Source organism: Chelmon rostratus, chromosome 6 (genome assembly GCF_017976325.1).
Source record: "Chelmon rostratus isolate fCheRos1 chromosome 6, fCheRos1.pri, whole genome shotgun sequence".
NCBI lineage: Eukaryota > Metazoa > Chordata > Actinopteri > Chaetodontiformes > Chaetodontidae > Chelmon > Chelmon rostratus.
In genome coordinates, this window is record NC_055663.1 from 15,546,728 (window position 1) to 15,569,823 (window position 23,096).

Genomic DNA, 23,096 nt, shown 5'->3' on the forward strand with positions numbered 1-23,096 from the left:
GGACGTTATGTGGTGTTGAGCGAGGAAACTGGAAATACAAGTTGACGTGTCGTCCGAGCAGAATGATCATTTGACTGCCTGTGAAAACGATAAGGAGGCTTTACAGCGAGCAGAGATCCTGTGCGCCTTTTCTCTCCTACAGTAATATGGCCAAAACGCGCTCGTACGCCGCTGCTTTGTGTGGGCTACGGAGGAGGGAGGGAGGGGGTGAAGTCAGAACAGACACCTGTCTTTAAGTGTGGCGAGCATGCATTATGACATTGTGCACGTTAGAAATTAGGCTGTGTGGATACTGGACGTAAAGATGCAATAAGATCTGTGATTAGAGCTATAATTAAAAATGCCAAAATTATAATTTTATTGTAAAATAAACATCAGGTAACTGGAGCCTATACAATTATTATTATTATTATTATTATTATTATTATTATTATTATTATTATTATTATTATTATTATTATTAATTGGCTTTAATCAATAATAAAATAAAATTATTGTATACAGCCTACACAATAACGATATAAGTAAACAATAATATATATGTAAATGTATTTATTCTTTTTTTATTACAGCTACACCTCTAGCAATTGTACATTATGCAGAGAATAATAGAGGCCATATAAGAAATGATAATAGCCTCAATTAACCTCGCGTAAATCTATACTTGGTTGAAAAATTGAGCACCTTTTCTCGCGCACAAACATTTCCACACCGACGCAATTGATTTGCTATTAAACCCCCCGAAAGTCTTGTGCTGCAGTTTTTATTTCCCGGGTTTAAAAGTTTCCTCTGTGCGATTAGTAGTTGTTCTCCCTTCAAGCGGAAGATAAAAGCACTATATGCTCAGCAAGCCTGCATGTACACAACAATAGCGCTGCCCAACGGGACTAGTATCGATTAAGACGAGACAGAGGATGTCGCCTGCACTAAATATTTACTGATCACACACAAATAGCTGGATCCTTAACGATTTCCCATGCTCCGGCTGGGAGAAAGGACTAAATCACTTTATTATTGTTAGTAAAACAAAGCACACGCTCTGGAACACAGGAGTGGAGATGTGCTGATTGGGATAAGTGCAGTTAAATTAATCGATAGTGAGTAGATAATAGTTGAGATTTACGGGCGTGCAGAGAAAAAGCTCTCACTCATGTATCAGGTTAAAGTGACACATGCACTGCGACTGGTAATTCTTCTTACATGTCAACATGCGCTCAGTGGTCAAAGTCAACAGGCCGGATGGAGACTAAGACAAGTGTCAGCGTGCACTGGGTTAAACATTTCATGCATTTAAATTTGACTTTTTATAAAAGCTTGGAGATAAATCATCTTAAAGAATAAAGAAAAATAAAAGACTGTCCTGCCGACGATAAAAAAAGCCCTCTCACACTAGTGTAAAGAGTCAAAACTGGGATAAAAGTCGACTTTCATCTAATCTCTGCCTTCACCAAGTCCTTCATGCAGATAGAGGGACACTGACCCGGGGGTCTCCAAGATCCCGACCTGATTAACCCTTCCAGACCCGCGCAGGAGCAAATGTTAACCAGACTAATCAACTTCAAGAGTCTGATTGAATGAGATGACTGCAGGACAGAGAGTAAACTCCACAAACACCATGAAGGGAAACACTGGTCATTTTGGACATTTGGCTCAATTTAAATGAACATAAAATATCAAAAATGGAGGAATTAATTTCAGATGGCACAGAGCACTTGTTAACAGGCAACAGGTTCCAGCTGTTTCTAGTACAAATGTAACATTTTTAGCATGAATTCAATAAACAAAACTCTCTTTAAATACCCACAAATTGTTTTTTTTTCCCCCTCGCTTGATAAAGATCACTTGATTGATGGTGCTGGTGCCCCATATGTCATGCATTTTTATCTGCTGCATTGCATAATATCAATCAGTAGCCTCAAGTAAAGGTTTTATCTCTTTTCTCTTTACAACAGGGCTTCACAGTGCTGTTATGTTGCTATATATGCAAAGATGAGGGAGAAAAAAAAACTAGACCAATTAGTCAAATGTCTGCTTGTACATTCGGCTTCATTAAGGTAAAGAATATTTGCTGACAAAACATAATTAAAGTTTCAAGAAGTTACTGCAGACTCACAGATAATCACAGGAAGAGATAAAGCAAAATAAATCTTCTCCTTTAAGGATATCTTAACATTGAAATTTTCATGACATAAAAGATTTGATAATTGTGTGGTTATAAAATGATCATCTCAAAAGTATGATATTCATAGTGTTTTTTTTTTTCTTTCATACCAGTAACGTATGCTGTGTGCATATTCTTGAATATAGTTTCCTCTGATTTTACTGACTTAAATGACAAAAGTATACTTTAAAATATGTTTCTGTCTTTTTGGCTTCTTAATGATATGTAATTTTCAGAAAATTGCATTCCATTATATTAATCAACTCCTCCTTATGGTAAATATGGGTTGTGTGTGTGTGTGTGTGTAAGTGATTAGATTGTATGCACGCACATGGCAGCCACACAGAGGCGTGCACATACACTGAGAGAGAAAAAGGTGTATAATGTTCACCTTTTTGTGAGGAGTGTGCTTTCGCGTAAGCAGACATGCACGTCTGCGAGCATTTTATAAAGAGTTCATTCGGCGCTGTAGATCACTTTCTCTCTGTCTGCGTGCCCCAAGGGCCGCTATCTAAAAAAGCAATAGATCCCAGATAGCTCACTGTGTTCAATTTGCCAATGATAGATTATAGTGCCAATTTAAACAGATAGGGATCAATTTGTCTCAATGATCACTCTTTAGGCTGACTGCCAGCCAGCGTGCTCTTAATGTATTTGTAAAGGCTGGCTGTTTGAATCGTGGCTGTTAAAGTGATCAAAACTTTAGATTGGAGGGATGATATGAGAAATGATAGATGATGTGTTGTTTTGGCTGCTAAAGACTGCAGCGATGGAGAATACGTGACGGTTGCTTGAGGCAGCAGCAGCGTAGCAGCAATGACCAGAAGGTCAATGGTTTAACTCTGAGGACTTGCTGGGAAAGTCTGGGTAGGGGAATTGTGTGATAAGTGCTCTCTAACCCTCAGGAACTAAACTGCTGAAGTACCCTTCGGCAAAGCAGCTTACACCCCATCTGTCCCAGCGGAGCTGCACGGCGACCGGCAGTACAAGACTGCGGTTGTACCGGGCACTTGTGAGATGTGTCTCTTTGAGTGTGACCTACCCTCCCTTTTCTTTTTAAAAGGGAGAGTGGGCAGTCCACTCGCCTCACACACATTTTTTTTTTTTGTCTTCAGTCAGTGAAAAAGTTTGGGAGAAGACACAAGAGCGAAAGCTGTGGCAGTGTTCAGTCCTGAGCTCAGACGTGGTTCACATGTGGCCCCAAAGGCAGCAGACAGCGTATTGAATTACTGTAACTGAAGGTGTAATGTGGTAGCAGTGTGAGATCTGTATACGTTACACAAACGGATGCAGAGGAGGCTCACTGCAGCTCTCTGTTACAGCTACTTAACGTTGCATTGTATGCTTTATTTTCTCACATTTCAGCTAGAAATGTTTATTAGTGAGAACGACAGCCAGTGCGTTCTGAAGTGATCATTAACGTCTCATTATCATTAGATTCACTAATTATATCCAACTGGTATTGTCATGTGAAAACCTTGTATCTCCAGGAGGAATCACACTGTTTGTAATGCGAGGGGAAAACACTTAGAGCCGCAGCCGTGTTTCTTACTTCTTGAAGATTTTGGAAACACTTTTTATTTGTGCCATGTATCGTTATGGGATGACCAATAAAGTATTACTGTTTGACGTGATGGCAGTCAAATACGTAGTGCTGTGCAATCTGCAGTGTTACACCTGACACATTTCTGACTAATAAAGTTTTAAAATATCATATGAGCTGTGTTTTAACTGATATTCTTTACACAGACCTCATGTTGTGCACTTATATTTTAAGAATTTCTTTTCTTCCTGTTCTACCATGACACTTTCATGTAAATGTGTAAATAAAGTTGTTTCCCCCCCACTGGAGCTATTGTTTCAACTGTATTAGGCATTATGTTAAAATCTATAACGATGGCTTGAAAACAGTGAGAGTGCAGCTCCTTGTTTGATGAAATATTCTCTAAAGCTAATTCAGACTTTGGCCTCACTGATATCTGTGGGATATGTGTAAAAAAAATAAAGTGGAGATTTAGCGATACATGTATTGCAATGCTCAGTCTCTACATTGTATAATGATAGCATCTTTCGGTGGTGCAAATGTGCACCATTTTACAAGTGCAGCCCTCATGTTTCCTGAAATTAAAGCAAACTGGATCTAAGACTGAAATTAACAACAGTAACATATTACAGCAGGCACTTTTACCAGTTCCAAGCCTAAAGACTGCAGGCTGAGAAATCAATCAAGCTTGAATGTTTTAACATAAGAATGCATTTCTGTGTGAAAGCGCCACAGACATAAATTTTATCACTATGCACAAAACCAGCAGCCCGTGAATATTGACGATGTTAACTACACCTCTGCCTCCACAGGTACTGATTCAACATTTGTGAATGGAACATACTGTATAATAGCAAATACTGCCATTTGAGGTTTTTCAATCACACATATCCACATGTGATCAATGGCCCTTATGAACTGATGGTGGGGGGGGGATAAAAAGCAAATGGAATGTGAATGGGATTTGGTTAAGACCATCATAACAGTGATGACGCTGTATGGAAAAAAGCTGATTTTTGTCAGTATGAAGATGACCTCAAGGTGGAAACTCATAAAAAAAATCACTTATTAAAAGGATCTTGGTTACTTTATCTTCTATATCATCATATGAGGACACACAGAAGCTGCTCCTACAGCTCACAACACGAGAGTCAATACTCCCTGGATGATGTCATGAGAGTCAAATCTTAGACTTGCTCCGCTGACAATAAATTGAGAGGGGATTTGTGGACATGTGATAGTGGCCCAGAGGTCAGACATTAGTTATTGTGCTCTCAAATACACTCTGTGGCATGAACAGTGTTTGTTTGTAATGTTCCAGTTTATGAGTGCTGCTAATTAACTAAAAAATGTTTGTTGGTTTAGTGTCATATTCTTCTATGTTTAGTATTTATTTTAATTGACATTATTTGATATGTTGCAATTTCAATGGCAGTTCTTATATCATGCAGCCACACATAATAAACATTGCTTTTCTATCTATTAAGTTTATAAAATGCATTTAACAGTGAGACATTACCAGACTACTGTGTCAGAATACCACCAAATTTCAGTATCTGAAACTGTTATTGATGTATTTGAGGACAGATCAGGGCCGTTCAGTACATAGTATGGTGTCATAAAAGGGCAGAGGTCGACAAAAGGGTAACAAAGAATAAGTATTCTCTGCTGTGCAGTTGCACGATGATTATCTACACGTAAACGTCTAAAATGAAATACTACTGCTGTAATGTGACACTGACTGACAGGTAAATATTCAGGTGAATATTTCCTATTGAGTCCACAAAGTGAGACTCTAATTCATGACTTCACAGCCTGATGACGTCACAGTTTAGAGGATCCGTGTATGGTTCATGTTAAAATGTAACGACAGCAAGGAGGAGCTGCAACTACTCCGCTGGCTGGCAGCAAACCACCTGATCGTGTTTGCTTGCCACCTCCATTTGTCATAGAAGAGAGTGAGGTATCACCAAACAGAAACAATGTGACACTGGACAATAAGATATAACTTTATATAGAATTTTCTTCCAAGATGGCCACTCGACCCCGTAAGTTATGGACTAAACAATCAGAGGTTTGAATGAGGCTGTTTTTTGGCTGAGCTTGAAATGTTTTATTTTTCTGGGAGAAAAATCTAAAAATAATTTCGGAAACCTAAGCCAGATTGTTAGTTTTACCTCTTGTTATACACAGAGTCAATGCTGTGCAGTGCTTATGTGGGATTTAAGTAGCAGTTGGAGTAAAAGTCACATTGCATTAATAAGACCTTGCACAATGGCATGTATGTTTTAAACAATATGACTAGACCCCATTGTTCAACGGGTACAGCACAAACTAAAATAAAGCAGTAAAGGCAAACTTGAAAGACAGGACTTTGACCTCCAAGGCGATTTAAAAATGTGGCGAACCAACAGAAAACACTTGGCTCAGCTTTGGTGAGTCACATTCAAAGGATTACATCTGTTTGTGGATCAATCGACAGGCGAAGCAGAGCTGCAAACAACAATGGTGGCCGCTGTGTGCGCAGCCACAGCATCTGGCAGAGAGAAACTGCAGGGCATTAAAGCAAAGAACAAAAATGAACTTATTAGCCAAGTGTAAACACTAGCAAGAGAAGAGCTACTGGGTGATCACCACAGTCTTTGTACTCAAAACAAATGTTATAAACTGGTGTAATTTCCATGGCAACAGCTGGCACAGGAGTGTGTGCTCTTGGGCAAAACAAAAAAAAAAGGTGCCCACACATGTCTCGTGCTGTCTGAAGTTGAGAAGCCTCATCTGGCTTGCAAGCGAAAATATCAGAAGGGAAAAAAACAACACAAACCTTCAGTTGGTGCCCTTTAAATTATTAATTGAGCAAAGAAAGACTTGAGGCAGCGGTGCACTGGTACCAAGGTGGTAGGTACATTGTGAGCAATGGGAAGTCATCACCTCCACCCCACCTTTTTTTTTTACAATCCACTTTTCAGTCCTGTCATATCTTAAAATTCCTGCATCGCCTTCTCCAAAAGTGCCTTCTTTTCTGATTTTATCAGACATACATTTTGTTCTTATCTAGATTCACCTCAGTGAGGAAGTACATGAAAAGACTGGACAAGCCTAATAGTTTGTCCATTTAGTGTAATTTGGTGGCAGTTGGGTGGATGCTGTAGATTAATGCATTGCACTACGCCCTGCAACAACAGCAGGGTTACTCTGTAGTTTACCACGATGTGACTGTTGGTCCTGGAAAACACATTAAACGTAATCATATTAATTTCTGAATTAACATATTGATCAGATTTGCACTTGCTATGCCCACTGACACAATGCTGCATCATTTTGGTACATACACCTACTGGTTCACCTACTAACTTGCTCAGTCTGAAACACAACCAATGATATTCTGTTGCCTTAATACTGTGCAGTCTGGTCATTTTTCAGCCATAAAGCCTTTCACTATAATGGTTGAGGTAATAATATTTTACACAGCTTATTTCAGAGGAGGATTTATAGCTTTCCAGATCATCAGACTGCTCTAGAGTGTTAACTAATACTAACGTCTGGCTCCTTTTTTGATCCAGATTTTCCTCTATGAATGAAACACTAGTAAAGCTTAAAAAAAAAGGGTGTGACTGATCTCTTCCAGGAAACATACAGTAGGGGACAAATCTGTTCAGTCAGGTTGTATAACTGGTGTGGCAGTGAGCCCACAATGCAAGGATTACGTCCTCCAGAGGAAAACTTTGAAGCAAGATGGAAACGCTGTGCACACCGGCTCAAATGGCAGGCTTGTCGCTAATGAGAACTCATTATGTGATTTTTTTAAAAATCGCTCTGAAACATAAAAGGTTAAAGCAAAGCATGCATAGGTAAACTATGTGCTTTTCTCTAAAAAATCTTAATTAGTGTATTCAGCATATACAGTACATGTTTGGTCATTAACTGTAGCAGGTTATAACGAAGCACTGGTGAGAAATAAATGTCAAGATGCATTAAAATAAATGTTGTTGAAACTTATTTTCTATGCCTGTACCCGTGCTATTTTATGTGTCATTTTACAGTTTCTCAGCCCGTCTAAAAGATAGTAATGGTGTGAAACTTGCCGACCTTCGTCACATGATATAAATACCTCTGTTTATGTCTAAACTTGCTCTGTTCAAATTCAACTGTAGTGATAAAAAGGTGGCGGCTGAGCGTCAATACATGAAAAAAGCCACCGTTTGCTTAAACACCATATTGTTTGCAGCTCAAGGTGAAAATAATACTATAAACTACAAAGCTGCCCATAATAATATGGGTTCACATAACCAGGCTGCAAAAAAAGTGAGGCCCATTTCATCAAGCTAATTGCCTGTTTGTGAGAGGGAGCAAACTTTTCTACCACCACTCTGTTATGGAGGCTCTTTCTTAATCATAAATAGAGCCCTTGTATCCCAGAGGGACTTGCTATTCTAATTTACAATTGAACTAAAGACCAAAGCTATCAATCTTGCACAGACACTTTATTTCTGCCCCCCTTCTCTCTTGTAATTGTGGTGACATAACCATAAGCAACAGAGAGAAGGCTGCTGTGACTGATCTGTGGAAATGACAGCATTAACACATGAGCTGCACATAAGCACTCCCATTCACCATGCATGTGAGTGTGAGCGTGCACGCACGCACGCACACACACACACAAGCACAATGAACAGTCAGTGCATACGTGGAGTGACACAGGCTTGAAATTTAGATAGACGCAGTGTTATGAAGACGTCTTCCTGGAACGTTACGAGGCTTAATAAAACTCACTAGTCTGAATCAAAACAATGCAAAAGCTCACTCAGACTCAGATACCCTGATATGAATCCACCACATCTTGATTAGGCACCGTTTACAAAGGGTTTATTAGTATTAACTAATGACAGAATTAAGGGTTAATATATCCTTTACTAATGCTTTATAAACCAGTTATTAGCCGTTAGCCAGCAAACAACCTTTTGCAGAAGGTAAGGGAAATGAGAGTGTGTTGGAGGGTCTTTCTGATGAATTGAAAGCTCACTAAAAGGTGTCATCCTGGATGATGTGTCATCCTCAGCCAGGAGAGTTTTGTCACAACCCTCCTGCACTCCAAACATTGCTCTCACTAAAAGCTTAGAAATGATCTAAAACAAATTAATAAAGGATTCATGAAACATCAATAAAGCTATTCAGTACAATTTTTAAAGGGTGCCTGCGCATAAAGTGGTATCGGGATCTAACATATGCACTTTAAATGCACCACACAGCGTGCAAGTCAACAAGAGGAACGCGTCTCTGTAGCCTCACGTCTTCCACGAAGCACTGCGAGGGTCTCATGCTGTCAGCGTGCTGCCGCAGAGCCCCGGACACATTCCTGCTCGCAGCGGCGGTGCAGTGTCACCGCCGCCGCACCGTGCCCCAGCGATGCCTTTAATGATGAGTCTTTTCGTTAATGAGTTAATGCAAAAACTCTCAATGTCATCAGCAAAGATAAGAGGGAAGAAAGCGGTGCATTGTACACATAATGACAGGCTCCCTGCTTGCCCCTGAGATGTCACGGGTCAGCCATGTTAAGAATGTGTGTGCCCAATCATCCACTGATCTTTATCTGCTGGGCCTGCAGCTAACCATGACATGGGCCCAATCAGGGGTGCTGATGAATGGACAAAGGAGCCCTTGAATTGTTGAAGCTGCCACATGACTGCCTCTCTACTAAATCACGATGACATTAGCAATCAATATACCAATTACTGAACAAGATATTAAACATGTTCGGCAAAGCAATGATCTTTGCAAACCGTACTGTACATTTCAAGGATTTGTGTAAGTCACAGCGTCGCTGGCAAGTGCGCAGCTTATTTACAATCACTCACACTGACGCTTAGAAGACAATTTCGTGCTCAAAGTGAACAAATAACCAGAACAAACAATTTTCTAAAATGCCAATCTAACGTTTGTTATAAGTGAAGTCAGTTTCATTTACACGGCACCAGATCATGGCAGAAGTTATCTCAGGGACTCTCTTGCCAAACCAAAATAGATTGTTCTTGATTGGAGGAACACCATTTCCTTTCAAGTTCTCACTACGTTTGCTTTAATCTGCAGGTTTGGGGGTTATACCATGGAGCTAACCTCCTTTGTTTTATTAAATTCCCTTTTAGAGGGGCAATAAAGGCGAGTGTCATTTGCAGTGTGCATGCAGCACTATCAACAAGGCGATCAGTTTGGAAGGGAATCAAGTCAGCATAGGAGCCCTCTGTTATATTGAGGCATGGCACTGAGCTAAATGCTAATGAAATAAATTTAGCTACAGCACTATCTGATAGACATCTAGTGTACGAATTTTTGCCTTGCGACGCTAAGTCCAGTGAAAGGAATTCAGAAGTTATTAGATAAATCTGCGGAAAGACGATTAAATGTTCAATTTCAATGCCATACAACAGAACAAGGTCCAGGGTGTGGCTAAAACAGGGAGCGGGGTTATATACACTCTGACAGAAGCCAATTAAAGCTAATCAGGAGAAAAATGCAGTACTAATCATTTTTGGCGTCCACATGAACATTAAAATCATCTACAAAAATGAGTTTATCAGGTTTAGGGACTAAACTTGCTAAAATTCTGGGAATTCAGATAAAAGTTCAAAACCATGAATTGGCTTCACAAGGCCGAACTGAACCATGAGTCCTAACGACATTCATCCATGCACTCAAAAACTAAAAAGACTATCTGTGATTAAAGTGAGTTTGTGGAACAGTCTACATCTACTCATGCCTTTTAAAAGAACCCACCAATGAGGGATGTACAAAGTGACAAATTAGGGCCTCAGATAGCTTTAGATGGCACAATGAGGAAGAATATAAAAGGTTGAAGAGATAAATTCCAGCCGTCACTGGCATCATAAAACCTGACAAATTGTAATAACGGACTGTGTAATCCACACCACTGTCATTCTCATCTCTTCAAGCTCTTCCTGACACAGTTATAGGCTCAGATTCAAGTCTGCAGCCAGGTTTAGACAAAAAGCCCCGTCCAGACCGGTGGCGTTTGTCTTGTTCTACATTATCTGAAATCAAACGCTCTATTCCACTCCCACCGTTCCATATAGAACAATCAGTCCGGCCCTAATGTGGGAATGTCTGTAATCCTCACAAAAGGACGCTGACATTTATACCCGGCAGAAATGAATTGGACGGGGCCTGGATTCCTCCAGTGGCTTTGTGCATGGTACACTAGACTGGGTGGATAGATAATGACACTTTATTACAGGGTCATTATGGCAGGTAGCTCTCAACGATGAAAAGGCAGATCTAGTCAACATGGACAGCTCTGAGACAGGTGACCCAGCATGTTAACAAATATGGCAAATGGGCATTATGGGACTAATGAATTCAAAAGACGCTCTAGGGAAAGATCGGCATAATAGCTGGGCCCATCTAAGCGTTGCCAAGAAAGATACACATCGTAAGGCCGGTTTAAGGAAATATCCTCAACTATTGTGACTTTGCTTTCCCACAGTTTCAGAAGATGAGAAGAGGAAGAACCTGAACTATTACAACTTGAGAGTTCCGCATGCTTTATAACCAACTTTTAGCGCTTTCTTTATCTCCGGTATCCGCCTGTGTGTCTGATTATGATTAACAAACTATGATGTATTTAAAATGTCACCCAACTAAATATGTCCTACAGCACTCAAATTTACTGCAAGTCTTTATTGTCTGCTTGAGTTTTGTGTCTTAGTTTTGGTCAGCATACATTTGCGATTTTGTTAGAATGTATGTTCAAATAAATACTGCAACATTATCAAGAACTACGAGCTTTCTCATTGCAGCAAAGCAAAGGAACATGCAGGTCTTCTCATGTAGACACCCTCAGGTTTTCATCAGACACAATTAAAACTGAAAGGCAGCACTTTTATCAGTGAGGAAATAAACACGATATAATTATGAGCTTTAAAGGATGCCAGGCTAGCCGTTTCCCTCCATTTCCATTCATTATGCTAAGCTAATCACAGCGTGCCTTCAGCTTCACGTTTCTTCTCACATAACTCTCAGAAAGCAAGCACATACGAATATAACTGTTTGCATTGTTTGGCAGTTCTCAAAATTGGCACCAAAGCCAACATGTTGAGAAACTACATTAGCAGTTGAGACATTATATTAAATGCATGTGACATGTTTTGATTACATCGTATGGCCATATTTTGACATTTTCCAGTACTTCAAATGTTATTACGGTGCACTGTAATGAGGTTTCTATCTCTACTTCGTACAATTTAGACATGTTTCATCTTTTTTGTTTGGGTTTACTGCCTACTTACACCTGACTGAACAAAAAACATAAGCAAGCTCAAATTACTATAAACACAATGTGGCCAAAAAAGGTGCTGGTTCATTCCTACATAGCTCAGTGTTAACGCAATACACTACAGCAATACAATTATTGTTGCCTTTAGAACTGATGTATTGATCATAGCCAGTCTACTGTCACCCCTCCAGTGCAGACTGTGGTACAGTACTCATGGTCTCTGCTGTGAATGACATCACTATGAACCTGATATGATAATACCCTTCCAAGCGTTTCATCTGGATCCCGATTTTGTAGAAACCATCCAACATCTGCTAATTTACCGTAGGAATCTGCCAGCATCTGGACCAATCAGGCGGTCACGTTGAAGACCACCCCAAATCCAAATTTAACCCCTGAATATGACTTTAAAATGACTCACATTTCTATCAAACATCTCAAAAGCATTTCTTGAAACGAAGCCCAAGGAGAAAAAAACATGTGTGTGTCGAATGTTACTCACAGGACAAACTCCAAAGTGAAATGAAAAAATGGCCACATCTGAATCGGTTCTATTCCGACCACTCACAGGGGTCAGGTTGCTGTTGGTATATCGATACTACTTACAGAACTTGGATCTTCATCCTGTTCTTTTGTCGCCGTGCCAAACGTTTACCCAATGAGATCAGTCTAGGTGGCTGCAAATCCTATAACATGAGATTAGCCCTTTTGACTTCACAGACAAGATAATGACATTAGCTAATGTATGAACAATAGAATACCTCTGTGTGCATTCTGATACCTCGCTGAGAGACACGCAAGCACTCTGCTCTGATGTCAGACAGTTTGCTTTGAATTCTCTGTCTCCACCTGATCAGCTAAAGGCATTCACGGGCATTTCCATCTAATATGCAACCTGCTTTTCATGGACAATTAAAAACAAAGGCTTGCGTGTCCTCAGGACTGTATTAGTGACAGAGCAGTCTATTTCCTAGAGCGAATTTCTTAAAAGTGCTCATCACAGCAAGTGATTCTCATCACGTACGGTGTGTGCTACTGGGTCACACTTGATGCACAAGTGGTTTAACTCTGTACCCTGTAAATAGATGTTAACCTGACAATGGCAGGACTGATTAGATGCTAGTCGCTCTTTCACCTCCAGTTTCTCTTTCCTGAGCTGATGCTACACATAGCTTTTTTCTACATGAGGACGAATCTGAACGGCTTACAGTTGGCCGACCCAAGACCTTGGGGGAAACTTCGACCGTAGACCACGCGGCGAGCGGTCAAACGAGATTTGATGCAATGGTGAGTACATGTGTCGCCTATATGAGCCAGTGATAGTTTAATGTGTGCAACTCTTAAACAATGAGGCAGATGATTTTTTTCATTGCTAAGACTTAAAGAAGGGGATTTCAATAACAAAAACATCAATTTTTAGTGTCTTTTTCAAAGAATTATGTATTTAAATGCACTTTATATTAACTTATCTCCAAGGTTTCCAAGAGGTTACTCTTGCATCAATAATGCAGATGAGTGACAGAAACGTCTTAAGGCCTGTTGGGCAGCATGTGGACTTTATTCAGTTCAAGTTATTTCACAGACAGTTTGATTCGTTCAGCCGGATAACAGCAAAGGATGTTTAACGGCCTCAGATCTCGTTGAGGAGTGGCTACATCTCATAGCTGCACGGAGCATGTGCATCCATCAGTGATTCTGTTCAATGGCAACAGAGGAGAACGAACCAGTGATAGTTTCATAATGCAATTATACATCATAACCTTACGTAAATGAGAGAGGGCACTGCTTTAACATGATGCTATCACACAACAATTAGGAGGAAAGACCAGGGGGAAGGTTCAAAGCACAACCAAGGGTGAAAGTCCCTCAGCCAGTGAACTTTGTGACCTGTGGGTTTTCCATGTGACCCCTCCAATAAGAAATGCCTTAGGTAATTTAAATCAAGTGGAGGTGTGTCACTTTCAAACAGACTTGGCTGAAGAGCAGCGCGCTGCTCCCCTGACCAGATGTGTGGGGCTTTTTTTATTACAGGAGAAGGAGAAGCTGATAGTTGCAGGTGCAAGGCTGACATGAGGGCCAGCTTTGCAGGCCTTCATAAAGGGGATATCCATTGCCTGCGTTTAATCAGAGCCAGTGGGACGGGATGGGATTCATTGCTCTTTGATGGAGAGCACTGTTATGAAGATGGACAGTCACTTTGCTCTCTAAGTGAAACCATCGTTTAGCCTCAATTCCCAGAGAAAAGGCCCATTTGTTATCCACAGGGGAGTGCAGCAGGGGTGGTTATGCTAGGTGGAGGCTGCATGCATTTTCCACACAGTTAGCGTGCATAGGCATACATTTATGGTCAGAGGAAACTGACTGTGGTAAAGCCAAAGTGACATACAATATAGACTTTTAATATCCTTTTATACCAACAGAGTAAAACTGCAACATACACACACACAGTACAGGTGTGTGTGTCTGTGCATGTGTGCGTACATGCTGACTGACGGGTATTTATCTATTGCGGGGGTGTATGTGTACACATAGTCATAGTGCAACTACTTCAAAGTAGATGCTGCTGCGTTAAACTTTCCAACACGACTGATGGAAGTATCAGTATTGGACGAATCGCAATAATTTTTTTTTAGATCAGCGTAGTCAACGTTTTTAAATTTGTTGCTTTTTTCTTTAAGTGTAGAGCAACTACCATATTATGGAATATTAACTACAATTAAGGTCCGGGTTAGGGTTAGGCAACTAAAAAACTTTGGTAAGGTTTGGGAAAGATGGTGGCTGCAGTCAACAAAAAAGGCGGAGGTTAATGCATTGCAGGTTTGTGATGGGACACAAACTCCTGCGTGAAAGTCAGACATGCGATACGTACATCCACCACCCGGCGACCACTCCCTTCCTCCCTGCCTCGCTGCATAAAGGGCACACTACTCCCTGCATTGGCACTGGACATAAATCAAGAGGTGCAAAACCATCCAATATGAACGTATTTCCTACGGAAACTGTGCTGAATTATCACCACTTTCCTAAACTCAAAGAGGCGTTTAGATGCCTTTAAGAAGTGGCACCTATTAACAGTCTGTCCAGTGTGACAGTCCTGACCTCTGTGAGTCCGTTAACATTTATCTGAGGACATGTTTATCAAAGTTTCGTCTCTAACGGGAAAAGAATGAGCCTTGTCAAAGGGAGTGACACAGTGAAGACAACAAGTCTATGTGTAGCCTTAATTCTTTACTCAGTCATCCAAGCAGATGAGAATTACACCATGTATCACTCTGATAAAGAAGCTCCGCTCACCCTGTTCATGAATTTGGACTCAAATTTTAATACGCTAAGTGGGAGTGTGTCTGGAAGGTTAATATATAGGAGAAAAGGCCTTTGATTGGACATGAGTTATTGTTAATGATAATAACTAATCAAATTAAAGAGAATTAATTTGCTGAATTAGATACTGTGTTGCAGGTCCACAACCCCTGCACTAACACAGAGTAAAAAAAAAAAAAAAACTCACCAAACTGTTGTCAGGTCTGACATGTTCCTAATTTTCTAAGCCTGACACTATGCCACAGTATCCTTTCCTTAGCTTTCAGTGATTTTAAATCTCCCTGCTGTATCAACTTTAAGGGATTTTCCACATCCATTGTTTTGTTTCTAAATAACTAAGCTTGACAGGCTTGCCTTGGACCGGCACTTTATGGTATCAGGGTATGTGTGTCTTTTCAGCCACATGTTGTATTTCACACTTGCATTGCCCTGTCTCAGCTATCATGCCTTTGTTGTGTTTAATGGTATCTCCAGCCTTGGACCACTGATACCAGCTGAGCGGTCAGAGTGTTAGCACTCCTCAATATCTATTACAATTAGTTTTTGATTAAGGAACCCTGCGCGACCGTTTGAAGCCTTTAATGTTGTGTCAACTGGATGATGATGGAGAGAGCAGCATGGACGCCTCCCAGTAACAGAGCGGCCAGTAAAAGGCTCAGAGTGAACCATTTTATCTTCTTAATGGAAACCAGATGACTTTTCTTTTCCTTTTTTCCCCCTCCGTTTTTAATGTTGAAGTTTTTCTCGAGGTGATACCGACTCCAGAGTATTCTCTCACTTATGTAATTTATGCCAGGGTTTTTGGCAGCTTCATTTCACCTTTCCTATATTGGCTTTGGCCGATGACTGGAGCCTTGGAGCAAAGCATACATATCAGTTCAGCAAGCGGTATGACAGATCGCCTCCTCCAAACATCAGAATTAGGATTTATTTAAACAAATGAAATTTATTTGAGAGCTCAAGGTAAGTCACACCTCTATAATGATCAGATATGCTGACTTGTAGAGTAGAGACCTTTTTTGGTACTTTTAGAATAAAATCAACTTTATTAGCATTTGCACAATTTAAAATTATGAATCTTTATGACTTAACAATATTTGCAAAGTAGGTCTCTTGCCTAAAGCGTGGGTGGTTCAGGGACTGAGGCACACTAGCATGTTTGCATGTTAGAAAAAAGTCTACTCCTTCTTTATAAATGACTATTTAGTGCTCTGTTATGTTGAAAGGTTTTGTTTGAGGTGGACAAAAGCAGGAAAGCAACACCAACTACTTTTCTGACCCCAAATTCTGTTTAAAAGAAGTCCACAAAGTATAATACGCATCAGGAATAAAAGATTCTTATTCTGAATTAATGTTGCCCAGTTGATAATACAGAGAAAGGATCTAAAACAGTTTTATACAAAGGAAAACCATTTCCACGATGGTCAGAATTTAATTTTTATGGAGTTGTGTGCAAGTAAGCAGGAAACACTAATTTTCTCCCAAATATACTTCTCGCAAAAGACTTCTAGAACTTCCTTTCATCAATTATATTGTGGTCCATCATCCTTCAAAAATGTATGCTGCTTTATTTATTTCTGATAAGGTAATTTAGACAACTCTTCTGAACATTTTATGCAGCAACCACCATTATAAGTTTGGAAAGTAAGTGAGCGGTGCCTACTGAGAAATTTCAAAGTAGTCAAAGGATTTCATAAATAAACATGTCAAGAAGTCCAAGGGTCAAACAACCACACTGCCTTTCTGTATTTTAAAAAGCTGCAAAATATTCAGGATTCATGTTCAGAGCACCCTGGTGGTTTTGAGTGATCACATGTTGGAGCAATTCACAGAGAAATAAGTTCTCCTCAAGTACTCCGCTTGGTTACCGGAGGAATGTGAGAGCAGTCGAAACAGTTCTCTGCATCTCATCAAAACAAACAAAGCGATCCTCACAAAAGCTTCAATGATGTTCTGTCGAGGCACCGAGTTAAAGCATCCTGAGCTGTGATCAGAGACCACGTTCACTGTCACACATTCTGACACTGAATAACCAGCTAACTCAACTTCAACGCATCACTTAAAGCAAAAAAAAAAAAAAAAAAAAAAGTGATAAATCAGCTGTGTAATCAATTACTAAGTAAAAAAAAAAACAGACGTGAACATGCTGGAAACAAGCGATCCAAACCACATGTGACAGGAATAAGGAGCCACTGCTCTGACATGTCACACACAGGCTGAGTCCTGCCTGCCATTACAAACCATAGGATCCAAAAGTCCTTTAATGCTCTTTATTAAGGGGAAACTATGAATTCTTAGCATTCTGAAGGTCTTTCTAATGTTCGACGCTGCTGAGGACTGCGAGGCCTCTCTGTCACACTCACAAACACGAGGGGGAGATAAAAAAAAGTCCTGGCATGCAAGCAGTCTGATAAGTTGCAGCTTGTGTAGTTTTGTTTAGTTTACTTAATCCCCGAGCTGGAAATGACCTTGTGAACTTAAGTTGGGTTGAATGTTTTTTCTGCTCCTTCCCTTCTCTTTTCATGTTACTCCGTCAGCAGCTATCTCTCCGTACAGCACCTTCATTACGCTTTGGATGGCTTTCAAATATTTAAATCTCCGAGGTGTAGCTGCCATCGAGCACATGCGTGCCTCTGCCGTTTCACCCGACTGGGCCGGAGATTTCTGTCTGCTGCATTCACACATCAAAGGTCAAAGATCGCTGTCCTAGAACAATTACATTCACTCCTTTAGCACCAGCCTGAACCTGCTTTCATCCAACATGCTTTTGTGCACACATGGCCTATAACCTGGCCAACCTTGGCTTAATCATTACATGACCTGTTTATCTGATTGTCATGCAGGTAACCATTAATAAGTGTTTACCTTCCGATGACCTCTGAAAATGTGCATGCCGCCTTTGCCCCACAAATGTCAGCCCTATCAGACAAGTTGGCCTGATTTCCTTTTTTTTTTTTCTTTGAAAGCGGCTGCACCTTGGACTCTAATAATTCAACTGGGCCAGTATGATAAAAGCCTACATTTATAGATTTGATTCCCCTCAAATGGTTTTCAATTTCTTTTGAAAACAGCTCACTCATAGTTCATCCCCAAGTACTGGGATTGCTGTTATGTTATTACTTATATTACTTGACAATCTGGGACAAAGCATGTGTGATGTGGAAAGAAAGAAAGAAAGAAAGAAAGAAAGAAAGAAAGAAAGAAAGAAAGAAAGAAAGAAAGAGGATTAATAGAGAGGCAAAAATGAATCTGGCTGAGATTTGTATTGGCTTTGTGAAATCCTGCCATTTCCCAGTTACCAGCCGTGTCTCCCATCTTGTGTTTAGCTGATGCAGAATGATAACTCACCAGTTGTCTTCCTCACTGAGATGGGTAATATATAGCGGAGAGGTGTCCTGACATAGTTATAGCTGTTGGTGTCCTCGAAAAGACAAGGAGAGTCAATTACAATGGCAGAGCAGAACGCCTGTACGAATGTCAACTCCCCGCGCCGACGGCTGTGATAAATAACACCTGACCTCACACCAGGCGGCGGTTTCTCTGCAGGGCCCGAGACAAGCCCGCACGAGGAAATGTGAAATCAAGGCAGAATGTGAGGCACTTTAGGAGAGGGGTGTAGGGCATAGCACAAGAGGACAGGGGACGTCTGAATGAGCAGCAAGACATGTCAAGAAACATAGTGCAATTGCACTACTGGTGTTTACTTTATGGCAATGCTGTGAAGAGATGAAACTTCACTTGGGGGGTGTTGTGGCAGGCCCTGCTGTTATTCATACCTGTTTCTGACAAGAAAAACAAAGCTCCAACCCGCCCTGCACATACTCTATTTGTCCGCATGAGACATAAAGCAGCAGGTTGGTCTGCCCAGAACTCCCATTGCGCTCGTCTGAGTGTAATCTTTGTTGACAGAAAGCAAGTGTGGGTATCAGGTCACTTTCTATGGCTTCCAGTAATGCACCACCACAGTGTTCTGAAACCAGCAGCGGCAGCGTGCAGATTGTTGATGCTCTAAGCGCAGAGACCTCTGCACATGGCCGTGAACAGTCTGGATTATTGGGCCCCAGCAAAGCTGACAGTAGCAAGGTGAGGGTAGCATAAAGCACTGCAATAGTGAGCGCAGCTGAATATTCTCACCCTGCGCCTGCACGTGCGTGTACTTTGTGCGTATGCATGCACACAAGCGTGTGTGTAAGGGGCACAGAGGGGCAAGTGGGGGAGTCCCGGGTCCCATGGGAGACATGCTGGCTGAAAGAAGGGAGGAATGAGCAACAGGCAGACACAAGGGCACAGGCAGATGTGTGCAAAGATAAATAAGGAGATAAATCACTGAGTGTCTGGGCCCAAGGCATTTGCATTCCTGAAATGAAACTCCAAGGAGAAACACTGGTGTGTACTCGGCTTCAGTGACTTTAAACAAAATATATACAGCATGTGTGGTGTATGTACAGTACATGTGACGTGTGTTTGTGTGTGGGAGACCCAGAGAGACAGAGGGAAGATATTTCCCCCTATGAGCTTTACAGTAAAATTTATCACGTTACTTCATTGAACGATAACCTTTGTGCAACCCTGACGAAGTCAAACGACTGTTACCGAGTGACAACAACTCCTGGTGGGCTTCAGCTTTTATCGCACGTTGCACCGAAGTGAAATAATAAACTCAAGCAAATTGGAGGTAATTTTGATAGCAAGCATTCCTCGGCTCTGCGTGCTAAAATAAATGGTGGAGGGGGTCACCTACACATGGCTTTTTTTAGGCAGGCCATGTTTGATCTATGGAAGGTCCTGGGTTGTCTCAATGTCAGAAAGAAGGACACTCCCCTTCTGGGATCACAGCGCTCCACATCTGATTTTCATGTCCACAGAAAAAAGACGGCTAAGACAAAAGCGTGCCCCACGGGGAAATGAGCATTTGAATTTATTTCCAAATCCTGATCAGATTTTTCCTGCTATTATCAGCTGCTTTGAAGCATCAACAAGCGGGTGAAAATAGCACTGGAACAGCTCCTATGCTTTCCAGGAAAGAGAATCATAATATTCTAAGACCACACTAAAAATATTGCAGGCTTTGCAACTTATTTAATCACCGAAAGGAATGCAAGCACATTTACTGATTTCAGCTTGGAAAGCCGATCTAGTCCTCCCTCTGAGTTATGTGAGTATAAAATATTGAAGCTAAATGTTGCCGTTCCTACATAATCATTCACCCTGGTCATAACTTTACCAGCACTGGGACTTTCCCATGAACAGAGCAGGCAGAGAACAGAAAAGTCAAAGTGGGAGGCTCTGGGTGTGTGGGAGGGAGCATGAAGGAGAGACTGTCATCACTAATTCCTTGCCAGGCAGCCCAAGAAGTGTTGACTAACTAATGACCGTGTTTAACAAGTGAAGTGTATCATGCTTGAGGAAACACAGCTGGATATGGGTGCTGTGCATTGAGTGACTCAGAGAAAACAATTCATTGTCTTAAAACGCTATCCACCCACAAACAGTTCTCTCAAAGCGAGGAGGATATTCATGAATGGAGCAAAGAGGGAGTTAAACTGGCGAAGGGAAACAGCTGGACTTTTAAGCCAGTATGGTTGGCGGTTGGGTCACAGAGGCATATCTCTGTGGTGCTGTGGTGGGAGTGGAGGATAAAACCGGTAGTCCAAGACTCGTAAATGAGGGATAGAAGGATTAAGATGTGAGTGCAAGGAAGAGGAATGCAACTTATCTAAAGGATGTTGGTACAAAAAGGATGAGAGAAACTGAAATGTTTCCTGTGTAAATCACAGCGCTGCACCGGCTTGTGCAACAATCAGCAGCAGCTCATTTAGAAGAGAGATGTCATCTTTAATAACAGGTCAAACTGAGTTCAGGAGTGTTACGAAGACCATAAATTAGTCTGGAGAAAAACGAAAATCACCTCTCTCTCCCAGAAAACACCTCCACATTACATGGGATTTAAGCATATGTTATCAACTTGTCTGACAATCATTTTAACTCAAATTTGGCATTTGGCAGATACACTAACATGTGTTGGGATGATGCAGTGGAGCCAAGTTAATGTTTTATATTATAACTACAGCACTCCTGGCCAGACTAAGGCTCATGCTGTTTTGTATTCCTCTCAAGAGTGTGTTCATAACTCATTTCACATGCCAAGATTGTGCTTCGCTATAATGAGGCAGAAAAAAAGGAATTCCATTTTACAACAGTGCTTTAGTTGAACGGTGAACTAGTGTTTCCCTAAAACGTCCTTCTAATGAGCATTTTTGCTCACAATCATTTATGACCAAACTGTAGTTGCCTTTTGACCATGTGATCTGAAAGAGAGAAAAAAACTGTCCCTATTTATGGCCTCTCCATTACCTTATTACCTGCCCCAGTCAGTCTACACTTAGTCAGCAAAATAAACGTTACAAACTCATTTTAGGGAACATACACCACTAATTCAACCCTGTCTCCTAGAAATTATGTTCGTTTACTGCTCGTGTAACAGTAGAATGGAAGGCCAGCTGGACTGTGTTATTAGCAGCTAGGAATGGCGGTGTCGGTGCACCACTGCGGTCCGCGCTGAAATATCTCAACAGCAAGCGAATGGATTGCCATGAATGAATGTAGAGGACGTTCATGGTCCCCAGAGGATGCATCCTACTGACTTTGGTGATCCCCTTTATTCTCCACAACCACTGAATGGATCGTCATCACGTATATACACACATTCGTGTTTCCCTCAGGATGAATTATAAACACTTTTCTGATCCCTTAACATTTCATCCAGCACCATCATCAGGTCAGAATTTCAGTTTGTATTATTATTTGGTTTCTAGACAAATACCTGCAAAGATGTGGTAAATATTGTCATTGTATGTCAGCATGCTAACATTAGCATTTAGCACAAAGCAGCACTGTGCACAAATACAGATGTTTAGGCAACTAGGGAAAGACTGTGGTCTTGTTTGTGGTCCAGTTAAATATTGAAAATGTCAACAGCAACTTGAGGCAAAAGACACAACATGTTTACAACATTAATATTTAAACAAAACCATCTTTCAACAAACCAAATGAAAAGACGGTTGTTGCTTAAACCTAACCACACATGAGTCAGATGCAAACCTTGGGCTCAAAAACATCTTTCACTGCAGAGACAATTATGTGTCCTAACAAAACATACTTTGGAAGGCAAGTTAGTTGCATATCCATGTAATTTCTGAACATAATCCAGGCCGCAGTTATGGTTCCGTCAAAATCTATCTGGCAAAAAAAAATTAGTGGAATATAAATGTGAGTCAAGGTTAACCACTTCTATGAATGAGTTGTAAAAATGTACAAAAACAGAATTCAATTTCATTGACACACACACACACACAGGAGTTTCCATCACTTTGGGGGACATCAGATAGACTACTGATCATTTCTGGGAGACTTACCATAACCCTAACCACAACTTGCCTAACCCTAACCCCAACTTTAAAGCAAGTTTTCACCCTAAGATGTAATGATTTATGTTATGGGAACTTGCATTTTGTCCCTATATGGAAGGCAAGACCCCACAATGTGACTGTGTAAACAGATTTATGTCTTTACAACGCAAGAAATACACATTCACACACACACACACACACACACACGCACACACACACGCACACACACACACACAAACACGCACACACACACACAAACATGCACACACACACACAAACACACATACACACACACACAACAACATTCGGCGAGGAAGCAGTCCTAAGCCACTTAAATCTGTGCTATTTGATAGTGTTTGTGAAACATTTACTTGT